Source organism: Clarias gariepinus, chromosome 8 (genome assembly GCF_024256425.1).
Source record: "Clarias gariepinus isolate MV-2021 ecotype Netherlands chromosome 8, CGAR_prim_01v2, whole genome shotgun sequence".
Lineage (NCBI taxonomy): Eukaryota > Metazoa > Chordata > Actinopteri > Siluriformes > Clariidae > Clarias > Clarias gariepinus.
Window position 1 is genome coordinate 1,731,739 of NC_071107.1, and position 15,546 is coordinate 1,747,284.

General features: G+C 44.0%; 1 protein-coding gene across 6 annotated transcripts in view; it reads right to left on the reverse strand.

Annotated features, from left to right (window-relative positions):
- inpp4b (inositol polyphosphate-4-phosphatase type II B) overlaps positions 1 to 15,546 on the reverse strand; it is a 259,010-nt gene that overhangs the window by 171,196 nt on the left and 72,268 nt on the right. The window lies entirely within an intron of this gene.

Sequence of the window (15,546 nt, forward strand, 5' to 3'; positions counted from 1 at the left end):
CAGATGTCGTAAGTGTGCATGTAAACACATGTTCGTCCCTTTTTTCTTTTTTTTTTTTTGTATTGGACTGATTTTGAACAAGTCAATCAGTTTTTCTCCCTAATGTGACCTCATATAAAAAGGCTTGTTGCTCATTTACAAAGACACTGAACCTGGTATTTTTTGAAGACACTTTAAGGGAGCTGTAAGATCTTTGTTAACTTGTGAAAAAAAAAGTGAAATATGGGACCTTTAAAATAGGTCATTCACTAAATTATGTAAACTTGGACTTGGAAGTGTTTTGTCAAAAAAAAAAACTCAATGGCATATTGCTTTATTTTATCTCTGACATAAAGATAGATCAATAAAACAAAGTCTACTATTGTATTATTTTAAATAATTCGGGCATTTTCAACTGTAAAATAAAAAAATAATAATAATAATCCAAGACACAACTCGGTAGTTGGTTGCACATGTGTGGCCCAGTCCTGCAGCAGTCCTGACACCTGCTCCGTCAAATTTAGGGCAGAATAAATCAGCAGCTGGGCCGTCAGACAGAGCCATCAGTCACCCGTCTCTACGCTCTCCTTACTGCAATTTATATAGCTGTCATTAATTTGCTACATCAGATTTATGAACGTATGGAGCTAGACTTACAGTAGATTAATTCTGACAAGCCCACCAAAGCCTTTTCACAGGCAATGGAGCGACCACCAGCATGGTCACGGGGGGAAAGAATTGCTTTAGCAGTAGCACTTTGAAAAAATAAATACTAAAAAAAGTTTTTTTCTAAATAAGGTTGATTTTTCCACATTTGCTTACTTATACGCAGGAATGAGACCATTTGTGTTTTGTAAAAATTTATGAATATTGCATTAGCCACTCTGGAAACAATAATGGGTTCAAAACAATGATGTTTTTAGGAAAGAAAGACAGAACAAGAGACAGAGAGAGGGAGAGAGAGAAAGAGAACTGTAAGTGACTGAATGGTTTGCCTCTCTGGGTCTCTTTAAAACTTTAAATTAAATCTTGGAAATTTATAAGGCTGAAGCACAAAGCAAAACTTTTGTTATTGAAAACAGGTTACAGTATATTATTAGTATTCCATAACGGTCTACCATTGTACATGTACACGTATATGTATGTATAAGTGTGTGATTTGAAGCACACGATCCCCGGGAGGAATGTTTTGAAATGCCAAAAAGTTGTCGTGACCTTAATTTGATGAAATGACGTCAGGACACACTGACTACGTGACGATGGGATAACTCTAACAACGACATGCTGCAAAAATGACTTCAACACAATATGAATATCAGCTTGATGGCCCGAGCGGGATGAGAACGCTGGCCGCTGCAGTAAGGGCACTACACTGGGAAACATGCTGTTCATTGAAATATTAAATTGGAAAGCAGCCAAAACGTCTGCGAGACCTGTTCGGTGAAACTGGAGGAATTTAGACGCTGTGCAAACACCAGATTGCAGTACAGTAATTTGGGAGCAGAAATGGTAATACAGTACCTCGTGGTTATACTGTATTTCCAAAAAGAAAATGAAACCAAGGTACGGAGGTAACTTTACAGCATTATGGGTGCTGAAGGCATCACAGTTCTGTAAAGTAAGTTTCTCTTTATATTTACGCTCATTCCGCTTTAGAATATCATCTCCATTAGGTCTCAGGTTCCAGGGTTAAATCCCACAGTAGTAACATAGAGCTAATGCGCTATATAGGGTGTACACTCACTTGAATATTTTAGGCATTAGATTGTGGTATGTGATTTGAGACACAGGTAAAGACTTGACTAATCAGAGGTATTTGTTATCGAAGTGCTGGTGCAATACAAGTAGTCTCTATTGTTACCCGGCAGGTAAGGTAGTACAGACATACTGAGATTAAGTTTGAAAAAAGTCAAAGATAAGAGGTTCCCTGTAGGCACACTAATGTTCACCTGCACATCCAATTTCTTTAAAGTAATCATTCTCTTTTAACAGTGATTGTATTAGCTGTTGTTACTCTCCACTTTCCGAACCCATAACCATTCAGTTGAATTCCTTTGCTATAGTAATAGTCGCGAGTGGAAAAGAGGAAGGCCTCTCAGTCTGTCTCACACTCTGACATAAAAGTCCAACAGTCATTTCCTGGCCAGAATGTCAGCCTTTAGGGTTATCAGATTGGACTGACAGTTTGCAAAACAATCACATTTAACAAATAAAAACAAACACATCCCCGATTCAGAAAAAAACATGAATCCTTTGCCAATAAAATCTCAGGGCTGTTAAATTTCCAGCTTTCCGGGCTGGCTCTGTCGCACTAGTTTAAAGACAGGTTTAAACGTGATCGCTTGCACACCATTGTTGCGGGGTCACCGCACACCTTGATGGGCGACGGGCTCCATTACAGGAAGTGTTTGCGGCGTATTCACCTGTGATCCGCTAATACGTTTAGGCGCTAATCCATCGGGGCTGGTGACACCGTAACAATCAGCAATATGAAACAGTAATTCAATTCCCAAATGTAAATCCCATTAGCGGATTGATCCAGGTAAATGCAAAAATGTTTAGAACGAGATTTAGAGAAAGGTGTAAGAAAGGTGTTTTATATATTGTATGTATGGGGAATTTAATATATAAATATATAAAACTATATACTTTATACATAATACACACTTAAGAATAATAAAAAACTTATTACCATACGTTAAATGTGTTATGATCATATTATTATTTTAATATTAATATAATATACATCATACTATTTATATATATATATATATATATATATATATATATATATATATATATATATATATATATATATATAAAATGAGATTTAGTGCTCTTTATATATATATATATATATATATATATATATATATATATATATAGCACAAAATATATAATATTTTTAGCATTTACCTAGATAAATCTGATACAGTAAATCCCCAACAAACGAACAAGTTTTATTTCACAAGCTCATTCGTAAGTCCAATTTGTTTGTAAGTCCAACAAACTTTGTCTAGGAGACTATAAATTGTCTAGGTACTAGCATACTAACACAATTGGCTATACACAGTATAAAACTAAAATGTTCCATGATCTTGTCCTTGTTTTTTTTTTTTTTTTGTACAATTGGTTGATTAGAACATACATTGTATGTATAAAGTATATATAACATATATAGTAAAACAATGTATGTGTGTATATATATACATTGTTATATATACATTGTATATATATATATACTGTATAGATAGATAGATAGATATAAAACATTGTATGTTCTATAGAACGTTCTGTGTTGTTCTAAACACCAACTTTTGAAATAAAACAATTAGTCAGCAGTTAACTCCAGAGCTCACACTTGCTCATGTCTTTCCTCTGTGTGTGTGTGTGTGTGTGTGTGTGTTTTTGCACGTACTTGTTCTTATTTGTCTCAGGGCTAAACTGCATCTCCTTGTGGTCGCTTTTGTGAACAAGTCAGCACTTTCTTTTTTTTTTTAAATTAATTAGACCGAGTGTTTAGATTTACACGGCTGCATTTAATTGACATCGCTTTTTTGTCCTCTGAAGAATGAAGTCCTCCTCGAGCACAACATTTATTTATTTCACAGCCAACAATTCACTCTAATAGCCCGGCATTCGGCAATACGCTAAATAAATATGTTTGCGTTAATACAGTGCCTCGTGCGAGGAAGATTGAACAGCTGGCAAATTCTGCCCTGAAGTACAGCATATAGCCTGCAAACAACATAGCCGAGTACATTCAGATTGATGAAATTAAGGGGAAAGAAAAGGACGAATTGAAGTATTAAACAGGTTTGGAATTAACATTTTGAAAGTGATGCTGAAAAACGATAAGATGTAAAGAGCTGATGTTTTACATTCACGTCACGTCACACATATAATTCTTTATGTCTGTTCCCCGGGGCTGAGAGACCACTCCACCCTGACTCTTTCCCTCATAAAGTTCACCCTCAAGCCTCAGTACTTTTAACACTCCAGACAGACTTCGCAAAAAAAAAAAAAAAGCAGTCGATTAAACTGCGTTTTGTTCAGGGCCCTCTGCAGCCATCCGCCCATGTCAGGGCGTAAAATTGAACGCCAGCTTTATTTTATTTGAGCGCCACATTTGTCTAACAACTTGCAGCCGACCAAGCTAATTCTCTCTTTGGAGGCCTGCCACATGCTGATATGTTGGCACTATAAAATCATGCAGCAGGGTTCCAAATAGCTTTTAATATTCCACACCACAGAAAAAAAAAAAAAAAGATGTATATATAATAATAATAAAATAAATTCCTGGCCCGTCCTTACCGGCGCCCTGTTAACAAACTAATTCCCCACTTTTCACCTCAATGGCTTCAACGGAAACCATTTTAACGAGAAGAGTTTTCACTCTACTACGGGAATGCATATTGAAGAACTTCAAAGGTTTCATGGAGCACAAAAAACGAGAATAGAGTTTCACTTAAAAAAGAAAGAAAGAAAAAAAGAGAAAAAGTAGGGAACGCAGCAGTGCCAGGGTGGGGAGCTCGGGCTGCTTCTTTTCTGCTCATTTCTCGCTTGAAAATGTTTGTGAAAAATAGATTATTACGGTACTCTCCAGGACAGCTAGGACATCTGATAAAGCTGAACAGTTTCCGCAGCTGCCGAGGCAAAGGAAGCGGAATCATAAAAGCTTACGAAGATTTGATAATCGCAAACATAAATCACAGGCTCACAGCTAGAACAGGAGGATGGAAGGCAAGGCAGATGTGCTAACACAGGAGTGTGATACGATTCAAATAATCCACATGTAAACTTTAAAAAAGAGGAAACAAAAAGAAAACTGCAAAAAAATTGTTTGATTGTTTTAAAGTGGCGCCTCTAATAAACTATATTAGAGTCATCATGGGCTTGATCGTTGACTTGGGATCAACACTTGAATGATTTAAACCTGTTTTAACAAAGCAAGATCTTAGGTGGCCCATATAACTGGAGTTCTGATCGCCTGGTAGTCTCCTGAAAAGTGTGTTTAGCCACGCTAAGGACAAATCCACGCTGTACGTAAGTGGCAAAACTGGTCAGTTCAAAGGGAACACGTTAACCATAGTTTATTACTTCGTCAGAAAATGAAAAGCACGATTAAACGTTAGTCATTTCACCTTGCTGAAGCAAAAAAAGTAGCTCAAGCTAAGCTTTAATCTTATGCACTATTCATTATGATCAAGAATGACATAATATGGCCGGTGTTCAGGTCAAACTGGGAATTTTCATCTCATGAAGGCGTAAACCCGATCGACATTTACAGAAGACTTACAGAAGCACAGTACGGTCAGGAGACTCTTAGCCATGATAAAAACTTTAAACGGTACAAATTTTTTAAAGAAGGCCGCACATCCGTGAGTGATGATCCTGGTGGAGGTGCCTCGGAGATCACGGTAGTCGACCATTCAGTGAGTGGAACGTCTGATCCTTAAAAAAAACCATGTCACCAACTTACACAATAGTTACAATCCATCAGTGGGGGCTGGACACACAATTATTTACCAACACCAACACCATTTCCACATTCCACAACACAGCTGGGGTTATTGCCACGTCCCCCCGTACAGTCCTGAGCTCTCTCCAAGCCATTTCCACATGTTTGGGCCGTTAAAGGAATCCCTGGGAGGCCAGTTGTTCAGACATGAAGCAAACAAGCCGTTCAAAAATGGCTCTGGCGTACTGAGAAAACTATCTACAGTGTGTTGATGGTGTCCAAGCACTAGTGAAACAGTAAAAGGGATAAGTCCATTAGTGTATCAGGGGATTATAGAGAGAAATAAAGGAAGCTTTTACTCTCAGAACTGTGTTCTGTTATTCTGCCCGGCTTTGACTTGAATGTCGCAGGTATTATAATAATATTAATCTGTAAAAAATATATACAAGATGGCATGGTACAGGACTTTAGGTAAATGAATTCAATCGCATTTATTTACAAATTATACAGTATACCTTTCAATAGTATATGTTTAATAATAACAGTATCAGTTTTTGTTTCGGTACATATTCAATATTTTATATCAGTAGTGTGCGATTGCCTCAGTAGCAAACAACAGGTCTCCGAGGTGTTTCCGTTACCAAGATAACGCAGAGAAAGGCATATCTGAATAGAGGAACGTTGTTGAGGGAAATTCTCTTAACTGATATTCTCTAAACAGGGACAGGGGCGTAGGAACCACAGGTCGTTTACACCAATATCAAAATTAAATCACAACATACAGTATTTGCCTTAAACAGTACTACCTGATTCAGTATATTACATTTTCTCATATAATTTCAGAAACTGTCACACTTTTATCTGCATGGGGAAAAGATGAAGGAAATAGCGTGATAGCTGCCTCCTTGAAGCTACTTACAGTATTCTTCTAAATGCTTCGGTTCTCAGCCCAACCAGTCATATCCTTCTTATTATCTTCGTATAGTGTGATTATTTATTTACACCACAGGTTTCTGTTATTTTCGCCCATTTAAAACAACGTGTTCCTGAGCCAAGCGGTGTGTGATGAAGGAGGCTGAATGATGAAGCTCTCGGTGCCCCCAGCCCAGAAAAACTCTCGTATAAAATGGAAGGAAAGGCTGAGGTTAAGGTTTTTTTCTTCTGCTGATGGGAAAAGAGTGCAGCGGGCAGCAGTGACATTCACCGTGTTATCTGTCAGGCCTAATGACCGTCTTACAGACATGACCTGAAAAATAGGTGTAGAGAGTGCACATAAAGCACCGGAGATGTAGAAATGCCTCCTAGGCAGCGGTGGACTGATTCAATCTGTCTGCACACACACACACACACACACACACACGCACACACAGTTATGCGTACACAAATACACACTTACACAAAGGCTCTTTTAAAAATCAAAAAGACAACCTTAGAAAAAAGTTATATATGTAAAAAAGAAAAAATGGCACCTGCCAATCTCTGCGCATCACTTGTCAAGTTTCTTTCCTACTCGACCCCCCTTCTCCATCCCGACGCCCCCCACCCCCCCCCCCCCCCAATCGTCTTTTCCCATCCCTTCACCTACTAAAAGAGGAAAACCTCAGGAATGACAGCGACGAAACAATGCGGCGTCAAAAAGGCAGCGAGAGGGCTTTTCAGGCCGTCTGACAGGGAGGTGTTATCAGCCACCGAGCCCGGCTGTGCCCAGCCAGCCGACTCTGCTGTAATTGCTTCCATCGAGTGTCTCTGATTGAAGCTGTTTGCCATTCAGTGCTTATCTCTGAATGTGCACTCTGCTGATGGAGCTCGGCCTGCGAAGGTAGTGTCAGCCCCACCTCAACCTCCGCTGGGATCTAGAATCCAAAATCGCTATTCAAATACAGTAGCAGACATTTAGTACAGAGTAACTGATGGAGAGACCGAGGGAAAGAGAGAGAGAGAGAGAGAAAGAGAGAGAGAGAGAGAGAGAGAGAGAGAGGGAGGGAAGGATGGAGGATAAGACCTTGAACAGACCCCAAAGCCAGGCAAGAAGCGAGAGACTATCTCAGTAATGAAGGTAAAAAAAAAAAAGGCAGTGTAAGCGGCTTCTTAAAATTCCATAAAGTCAAAACGTCTGAGCTTTATTTCTTCATTTAGACAGGATTAATATTGAACTACGGGTTTAATAGTTAGTTATTGAGTTATAGTCAGTTATTGTTATACCATAGTTAATTATAATTATGATTATAATACCACAGCACCTACAATTCATTAGAAAAAAAACATTATTATTATTATTATTATTATTATTATTATTATTATTATATTATTATTTTTTATTATAATTTTTATTCTTTTTATTATTATTATTATTATTATTATTATTTTATTATGATTATGATTATTATTATTATGATTATTATTAGCAGCTCTAGACAGAAGAATTTAAATCCGCCCTCCACTTCCTTCTACAGTAATGTTCTTGTATGAGGAACAATTCCACATAATCTAAAGCTAATAAGAGACAATTAAAGCACATTGATATTTAATGAATTTAATGAATACTCATTAATGTGGTGAAGTGTTCTGTAACAATTGCTTTATTAAAACGTTTATGACTCCAGTCAGCTTTGCGCCAGAGTTTTGAGACTCCGAATAGAGCAGTTTTACTTTGAGAGAGAGACAGAGAGAGAGAGAGAGAGAGAGAGAGAGAGAGAGAGAGAGAGCAATGAAACAATATCAATCGCATTATGTCAGGTAGCATCCCTCCACCCTGTGGTTGATTATTTTCCTACCACACCTTTAAGTGTTTTATTACTATTAAATAAATCATCATCATAAAATATCAATAAAACCAGTCTTATTCAATATGTTTTTATATTTAAAATATAGGGTCTGATCAGTGTTTCCAGTTTGCCTGTAGTGTATGACAGGGTGTGTGTGAGTGGGTGTATAGTACCCTGTCTTATCTGGAATAGGCTCCAGGCCCCTCTGCAAGCCGACACAGGATAAGTGGTATCGATGATGGACAGATGGATGGTTTAATTACATGAATAAATGATATTAAAGGCCGTGTTTTTGGCCCAGTTTTTTGATGTTGCTGCCTCGATGCTCAGCTCGAGTTCCTGTCTGTATAAAGCTCTGCACGTTCTCTCTCTGTGTTTCCTTTTTTTTTTTTTACCAAAATATTGAAATCTAAATTGTGTGCACGGTGGACTGGCATCCCATTAATGGTCCACCAAAACCCTGCCCAGAATAAAGTGCCTGCAGAGGATAAGTACTCAGAAATGTCATTTATATGCAGTCGACCAGATCGTCCGGACAGAAGAGCGTATCTGTATATGCAATTTTTCCAAATTACCACAGACAGCCTAGATTGATGAGTCATATCCTGGATGTACGTGCCAGCTTTACACCACCGCTGTGAATATCACCAACAATAACCTCATGGCACAGAGCTGTATCTATTACCAGGTTTAGTTATTACATTACCAGGAAGGTAATCTTCTCTGGGAAACTACAGACATTAGCAATGAACCCTGAACCAAAATCCCCATATCTTGTCGAACATTTTCAGATTTGTTTAGTCAAACTGGGACTTTTGATTGTGCAGAAGACATTTATAAAACTAAAAACTCCCTTTATTTCTCTATATATAATCCCCTGATACACTAATGCATTATCTCATAGTTTCACTAGTGGCTTGGACACCATCAAGGTAGGAAGTTTTCTAAGTACAATAAAAGCCAGAGCCATGATCGGACTGCCTGTCTTATTCACGGATAAACTCGGACTCCCAGGAACTCCCTTAATGGCCCAAACATGTAGGAATGGCTTGGAGCGAGGTCAGCATTGGAATCACCCCCAGCCAAGTTCCTGTAATGTGCAAGTGGTGTTTTTGAATGATTGTACAGTATGTACGGTTCCCACAGACAGGTGCGTCTCTTCCGCAAGGTGGCGACATTGATTTCCAGGGATCAGGCGTTTTCCTCGCTGAACAACTGCAGTGGGCTCCGAGCCACCTTGGCCAGGATCATCGTTCACTGATGTATGGCCTTCTTTAAAAACGTTAATTGCTTTAACTGCTGTCATGCACACTCAAGCCGCGACCGGCACTAGGACCCGGAAGTAAGGCGGTCGCAAACCAGGAAGTATAAAAGGAGTAAACAAACCTCAGTACAACGCTCAGTCATTGAGTTGCCCGATGTTGCCTCGTTTGCGGTCATCTAACTGTGAGTACTCACCCTTTTGGTTTCGCTTTCTTGCTGAGTGTGTATTTATAGGACGCGGGTTAGATTGTGTCTTTCCCTTGCTCCCCAATCGTGAGAGTCCTTAGACTAACTGCGTGATTATCCTGCCTATTCGTGTCCCTCCGCGTTTGGGTTTACCAGTCACGCTACACAGGGCTAACCGCTAAAGCTACGTCTTCTGGTCATCTCAGGTTAGTTCTTGACAGAATGACTGAGCCTACCGCGGTGAACCCAGCGGAGCATGCGCGTCTCTGCGGTGTGGTGGATCAGCATGCCGCGCTCATCAATCAGCTAACCGGAGAGCTCGCTACTCTGCGTCGGAGCGTCCAAGACGTCGCGGCCTTGCGCCGCGAGGTGGCGGAGCTCCGGCGGGAGAACGCGGATCTCCGCGCGGCTGTTGCTGACGCGACGAGCCGGCCACCCGCCGCGGCGGCCGCAGCGCCGCCTCCCCCCCCTTCAGATGTCTTTCTAGCTCTACCAGATAAATGGGACGGCACGGACGGAAGATGTAATGTGTTCTTGACAGCATTAGATCTGGTGTTTGAGTTCAACGCCACCAAGTACTCCACCGATCGGCTTCGCATTGCTCTTCTCGTATCGTTGTTGTCCGGGCAGGCAGCTGAGCGGGCCACGGCAGTGCTTCGAGCAGACACCGATACCGCTCACTCTTACAACGAATTCACCAGCCAGCTCAGACTCACCTTTGAACATCCTGCGGGCGAGGTGGAGACCGACACAAAGCTCTACCATCTGCGGCAGGGAGGATTGTCCGTGAGTCGCTATACTGCCGAATTCCGCACCCTCGCAGTACAGACAGCCTGGGGAGACGCCGCGCTCCGGACATCCTACTACGAGGGACTGGCTTCACGCATCAAGGATGAACTGGCCGGACGAGAACTCCCCGCCACACTGGAGGGGCTAATCCAACTCGCCCTCCGCATCGACCAGCGCCTCCTCTCTCGTCCGAAGCCAGCCCCGAGGACCCTGCCGCCTGCTCCAATCCACGCCTACACATCACCTCAGTCGACGGTCGGCCCCTGTCATCTAGCCCCATCACTCACCAGACCCAACTTCTCTCTTTCATCATCGATCAGCATCACGAACAGCTACAGTTTTTCCTCACACCTATCTCATCACCTCCGGTCATCCTCGGTTATCCCTGGTTACTGCAGCACGACCCTCTCATCTCATGGGCACAGAACCGGATCCTTCAGTGGGGGCCGACCTGCACCGAGCTCTGCCTCCGGGCACCGGCTGGGACGTGTCCCAAGGAGTCCGAGGTCCCCGACGTCGACACCGACGCCATTCCACCTGAGTATCGAGACCTGGCTGAAGTATTCTGCAAAAAAAGAGCCACTCACCTACCACCTCATCGCCCATACGACCTGGCGATTGAACTTCAGCCAGGCTCCGCCCCCCCCCGCGGCCATCTTTACTCTCTATCGACCACCGAGACACAGGCTATGGAGGAGTACGTCGCCAACGCCCTGCGCCACGGTACCATCCGACCCTCCTCCTCACCAGCCGCCGCGGGGTTTTTCTTCGTGAAGAAGAAAGGGGGCGAACTTCGCCCATGTGTCGACTATCGGGGGCTAAACAAGATCACAATAAAGAACCGACATCCGCTGCCACTCACCAACTCTGCCCTGGACGCCCTCTCTGGTGCCACCATTTTCACGAAGTTGGACCTCCGGAGCGCCTACAACTTGGTGCGTATCAGAGAGGGCGATGAGTGGAAGACGGCGTTCATCACACCCACTGGACACTACGAGAGCCTGGTCATACCCTTTGGACTCTGCAACGCACCCTCGGCCTTCCAACAATTTATTAATGACGTCCTCAGAGACATGCTGGGCCGATGGGTGTTCGTCTACCTGGACGATATTCTCATTTATTCCCATAACCTCCAGGAGCACATGCAACATGTTCGGGCGGTTCTTAAGAGATTGCTCGCTCACCAACTGTACTGCAAGCTGGAAAAATGTGCTTTCCACGAGCACTCCACCACGTTCCTGGGTTTTGTCATCTCGCCCCAGGGTGTGGCCATGGATCCTCAGAAGCTCGAAGCTGTGCGTCACTGGCCCCTACCCAGGACCCTCAAACAGCTTCAACGTTTTCTGGGGTTTGCGAACTTCTATCGTCGCTTCATCCGGGGCTACAGTACAGTTGCAGCACCATTAACTGCTTTGACCAGGCCCTCGCTTCACCCGTTTCGCCTTACACCTGCTGCCATCTCCGCCTTCCAAGATCTGTGTCATCGTTTCACCACCGCTCCCATCCTTCTCCACCCAGACGCCAACCAACCTTTCGTTGTGGAGGTGGACGCGTCGGATGTGGGCGCCGGCGCTGTTCTCTCTCAACGAGGTCCAGACCAGAAACTGCACCCGTGTGGTTTCTTCTCCAAAAAATTCAACCCCCACTCAGCAGCGATACGGGGTAGGGGACCGCGAACTGCTGGGCATAAAGTGGGCCTTGGAGGAATGGCGTCACTGGCTCCAGGGCGCCAGTGAGCCGTTCATCGTCTGGACCGACCATCAGAACCTAATCACCATCAGGAACTTAAGACAACTGAATCCACGACAGGCACGGTGGGCTCTATTTTTCGAACAGTACGATTTCCACCTATCGTACCGCCCGGGGTCCAAAAACACCAAGGCCGACGCACTTTCGAGACAACATGACGAAGACCTTCCCCGGGCGGATCCCGTGCCTGTCATCCCCGCTTCCCGGATCATCGCACCTCTTCAGTGGAACTTGGAGACGAGGGTCCGCCAGGCACAGGCCGCAGAGGCCGGGCCGGCAGGCGTGCCGCCTGGACGACTCTACGTACCCCAGAACATGAGATCAGACGTCCTCCAATGGGGCCACTCCTCCGCGATCGCCGGACACCAAGCGACGAGAAGGACCCTCTCATTCATCCAACGGGCGTTCTGGTGGCCGTCCATGAGAAGGGACATCATCGAGTTCGTCCAGGCGTGCCCGGTGTGCGCCAGGGCCAAGGACACCAATCAGCCACCCCCGGGAGAGCTTCAACCACTTCCTGTTCCTCGACGGCCCTGGACGCACATCGCCCTGGACTTCATCACGGGCCTGCCGGTTTCCGAAGGGAAGAACACCATCCTCACCATTGTTGACCGGTTCTCCAAGGCTGTGCACCTGGTGGCCCTCACCGGACTCCCATCAGCCAAAACCACCGCTGAGCTAATACTGGAACACGTAGTCCGCCTGCATGGGTTCCCCAAAGACATCGTCTCGGACAGGGGGCCCCAGTTCACCGCCCGGTTCTGGAAGGCCTTCTGCCGTCTGATCAATTCCACCAGTAGTCTGTCATCCGGATACCATCCTCAGACTAATGGTCAGACGGAACGGACCAACCAACAACTGGAGCGCTACCTAAGATGTTTTGTGGCCGACCGCCAGCGCTCCTGGGCCCGCTACCTCACATGGGCAGAACTTTCCCACAACCTACACGTCTCCTCAGCCACCAATCTAAGCCCATTTGAGGTATGCTATGGTTTCCAACCTCCGATGTTTGCCCATCAAGAACCGGAGGTCGACGTACCATCGGCCCAACAGTTGGTCCGTAGGTGTCGACGGCTCTGGAACCAAGCCAACCTCGCTATCCAGAAGGCCAATCAACAGTATACCACTCAACACCGCCGTCGACACCCTCCGGGACGTTTGTACAGAGTAGGTGACAAGGTATGGCTATCCACAAAGAACCTCCACCTTCATACCGAATCCAGGAAACTCTCACCTCGCTTCATAGGACCATACCGCATCACCCTAAGGATAAACCCTGTCACCTACCGGCTCCAGCTGCCTGCGGCGCTCCGGATCCACCCGGTTTTCCACACATCGCAACTCAAACCCTTCATCACCTCTCCAATGATTCCACCCACCCCCCCTGCTCCTCCTCCCCGCATCATTGACGGTGGTCCCGCCTACACCGTGCGTCGGATCCTCGATTCACGCCCTCGGGGCAGAGGCACCCAGTACCTGGTCGATTGGGAAGGCTACGGTCCCGAGGAACGATCGTGGATTCCGGCCCGGTTCATCCTCGACCCCGAACTCATTCGAGACTACCGTCGTCGGGTATCCTCCACCCCAGGACCGTCAGGAGCCGGTCCTGGACAGGGGGGTACTGTCATGCACACTCAAGCCGCGACCGGCACTAGGACCCGGAAGTAAGGCGGTCGCAAACCAGGAAGTATAAAAGGAGTAAACAAACCTCAGTACAACGCTCAGTCATTGAGTTGCCCGATGTTGCCTCGTTTGCGGTCATCTAACTGTGAGTACTCACCCTTTTGGTTTCGCTTTCTTGCTGAGTGTGTATTTATAGGACGCGGGTTAGATTGTGTCTTTCCCTTGCTCCCCAATCGTGAGAGTCCTTAGACTAACTGCGTGATTATCCTGCCTATTCGTGTCCCTCCGCGTTTGGGTTTACCAGTCACGCTACACAGGGCTAACCGCTAAAGCTACGTCTTCTGGTCATCTCAGGTTAGTTCTTGACAACTGCTTTAGTGACCCATCCATGGTGTATTTTAGGCCTGTGATCAGTGTTCCCAGAATCTCCTCTGTCCCTGACCAGGATAAAGTAATTACCTAATATAAATAAATCAATTCAAAAAATTTAATTAATTAATTAACCAAATACTTGTTTGCATAAACTTTCAGTGATTGACATTTTTGGACAGAACATAACAATTTATCCAGGAACATGTAAATAGCGTATGACTTATTCAAACCGCATTTTAATAAAACTTATTTCATGTAAACTGCTTATACAGATCCAGGCAGCTGCTCATTCTGCACACAAGCCTCCGGAGATGATAAGCATTTGATGCACAGGTATGTAATCATGCCTCAGGAGGAAGAAAGGCGATGGAGGTCAGGGCTTCCACGACAGTTCCTGAAAAGCTGGCGTATGACTGACAGTCTGACAGGACCACACCGACTCACTGCGAGAAGGATGCACGGGGTCAAGCGGGGCACTAGAATAACATTGAGTGCTGCATGCAAGTTGAAAATATGGACCGTCTGCTAAAAAACGTCTGCTCGGGTTGAAATGGATGTGAATGGAGAGTGCTATTAACATGCAGTATGTGATATTCAACTCGGGGCATCATTACAAAATTGAACGGGACATATTGTGTAGTCTGAAAGCCTGTAATGCTGTAGGACTAAAAATAAAAAAGAATGTCCTGTCTGGAGTACTTCATGTCAGAGGAATAAAGGGGGAAAAAAGTGCTAGACCTTGCGAAGGAAAATAAAAATTACCTTACAATCCAAGAATGTACATGATTGTAAACAGCTTCTTGTGCTAATTACTGACAATACTGTACCTGCAAGTGTACGAAACCATTCAGAGAAAGCACACAACAGTAGGCCAAAATAACTGATCTCGCACAGACAATCTTCCTTTATTTAAATATATTTCTGACCATTGAATGAAGACAACTATTTTATTGATTTGTTTTTCATTTATTTACAATAAACCAAACCAAATAGGAAACAAGTGAGAGTCTTAGCTCAGATTTGAACTTATAACCAGCCTAACAGATGTGAAAGTGGGCCATCATCAGTAAATTGCACATGAAATTCTTAGCAATGGCTTCAATTTCACAAATGAACCATATTCATACAAATAAAACACCTTTTTAAGTGACTATTGCACTCTATTGCATTTCAATATTACCTTCTACTATTACTGGTCTCATAAAAGGCATTTCAAGACAAATTATGGGTATTTTCACAGTATGAGTCTCATCGATTAAGCGCTCGTAATGTGAAACCTAAAGAACGGCTGATTTTACACATGAAAGGCAAGTTTAAATTCAGTAATCTTCTACTTAGGTCGATCTAAGGCAAATTTAC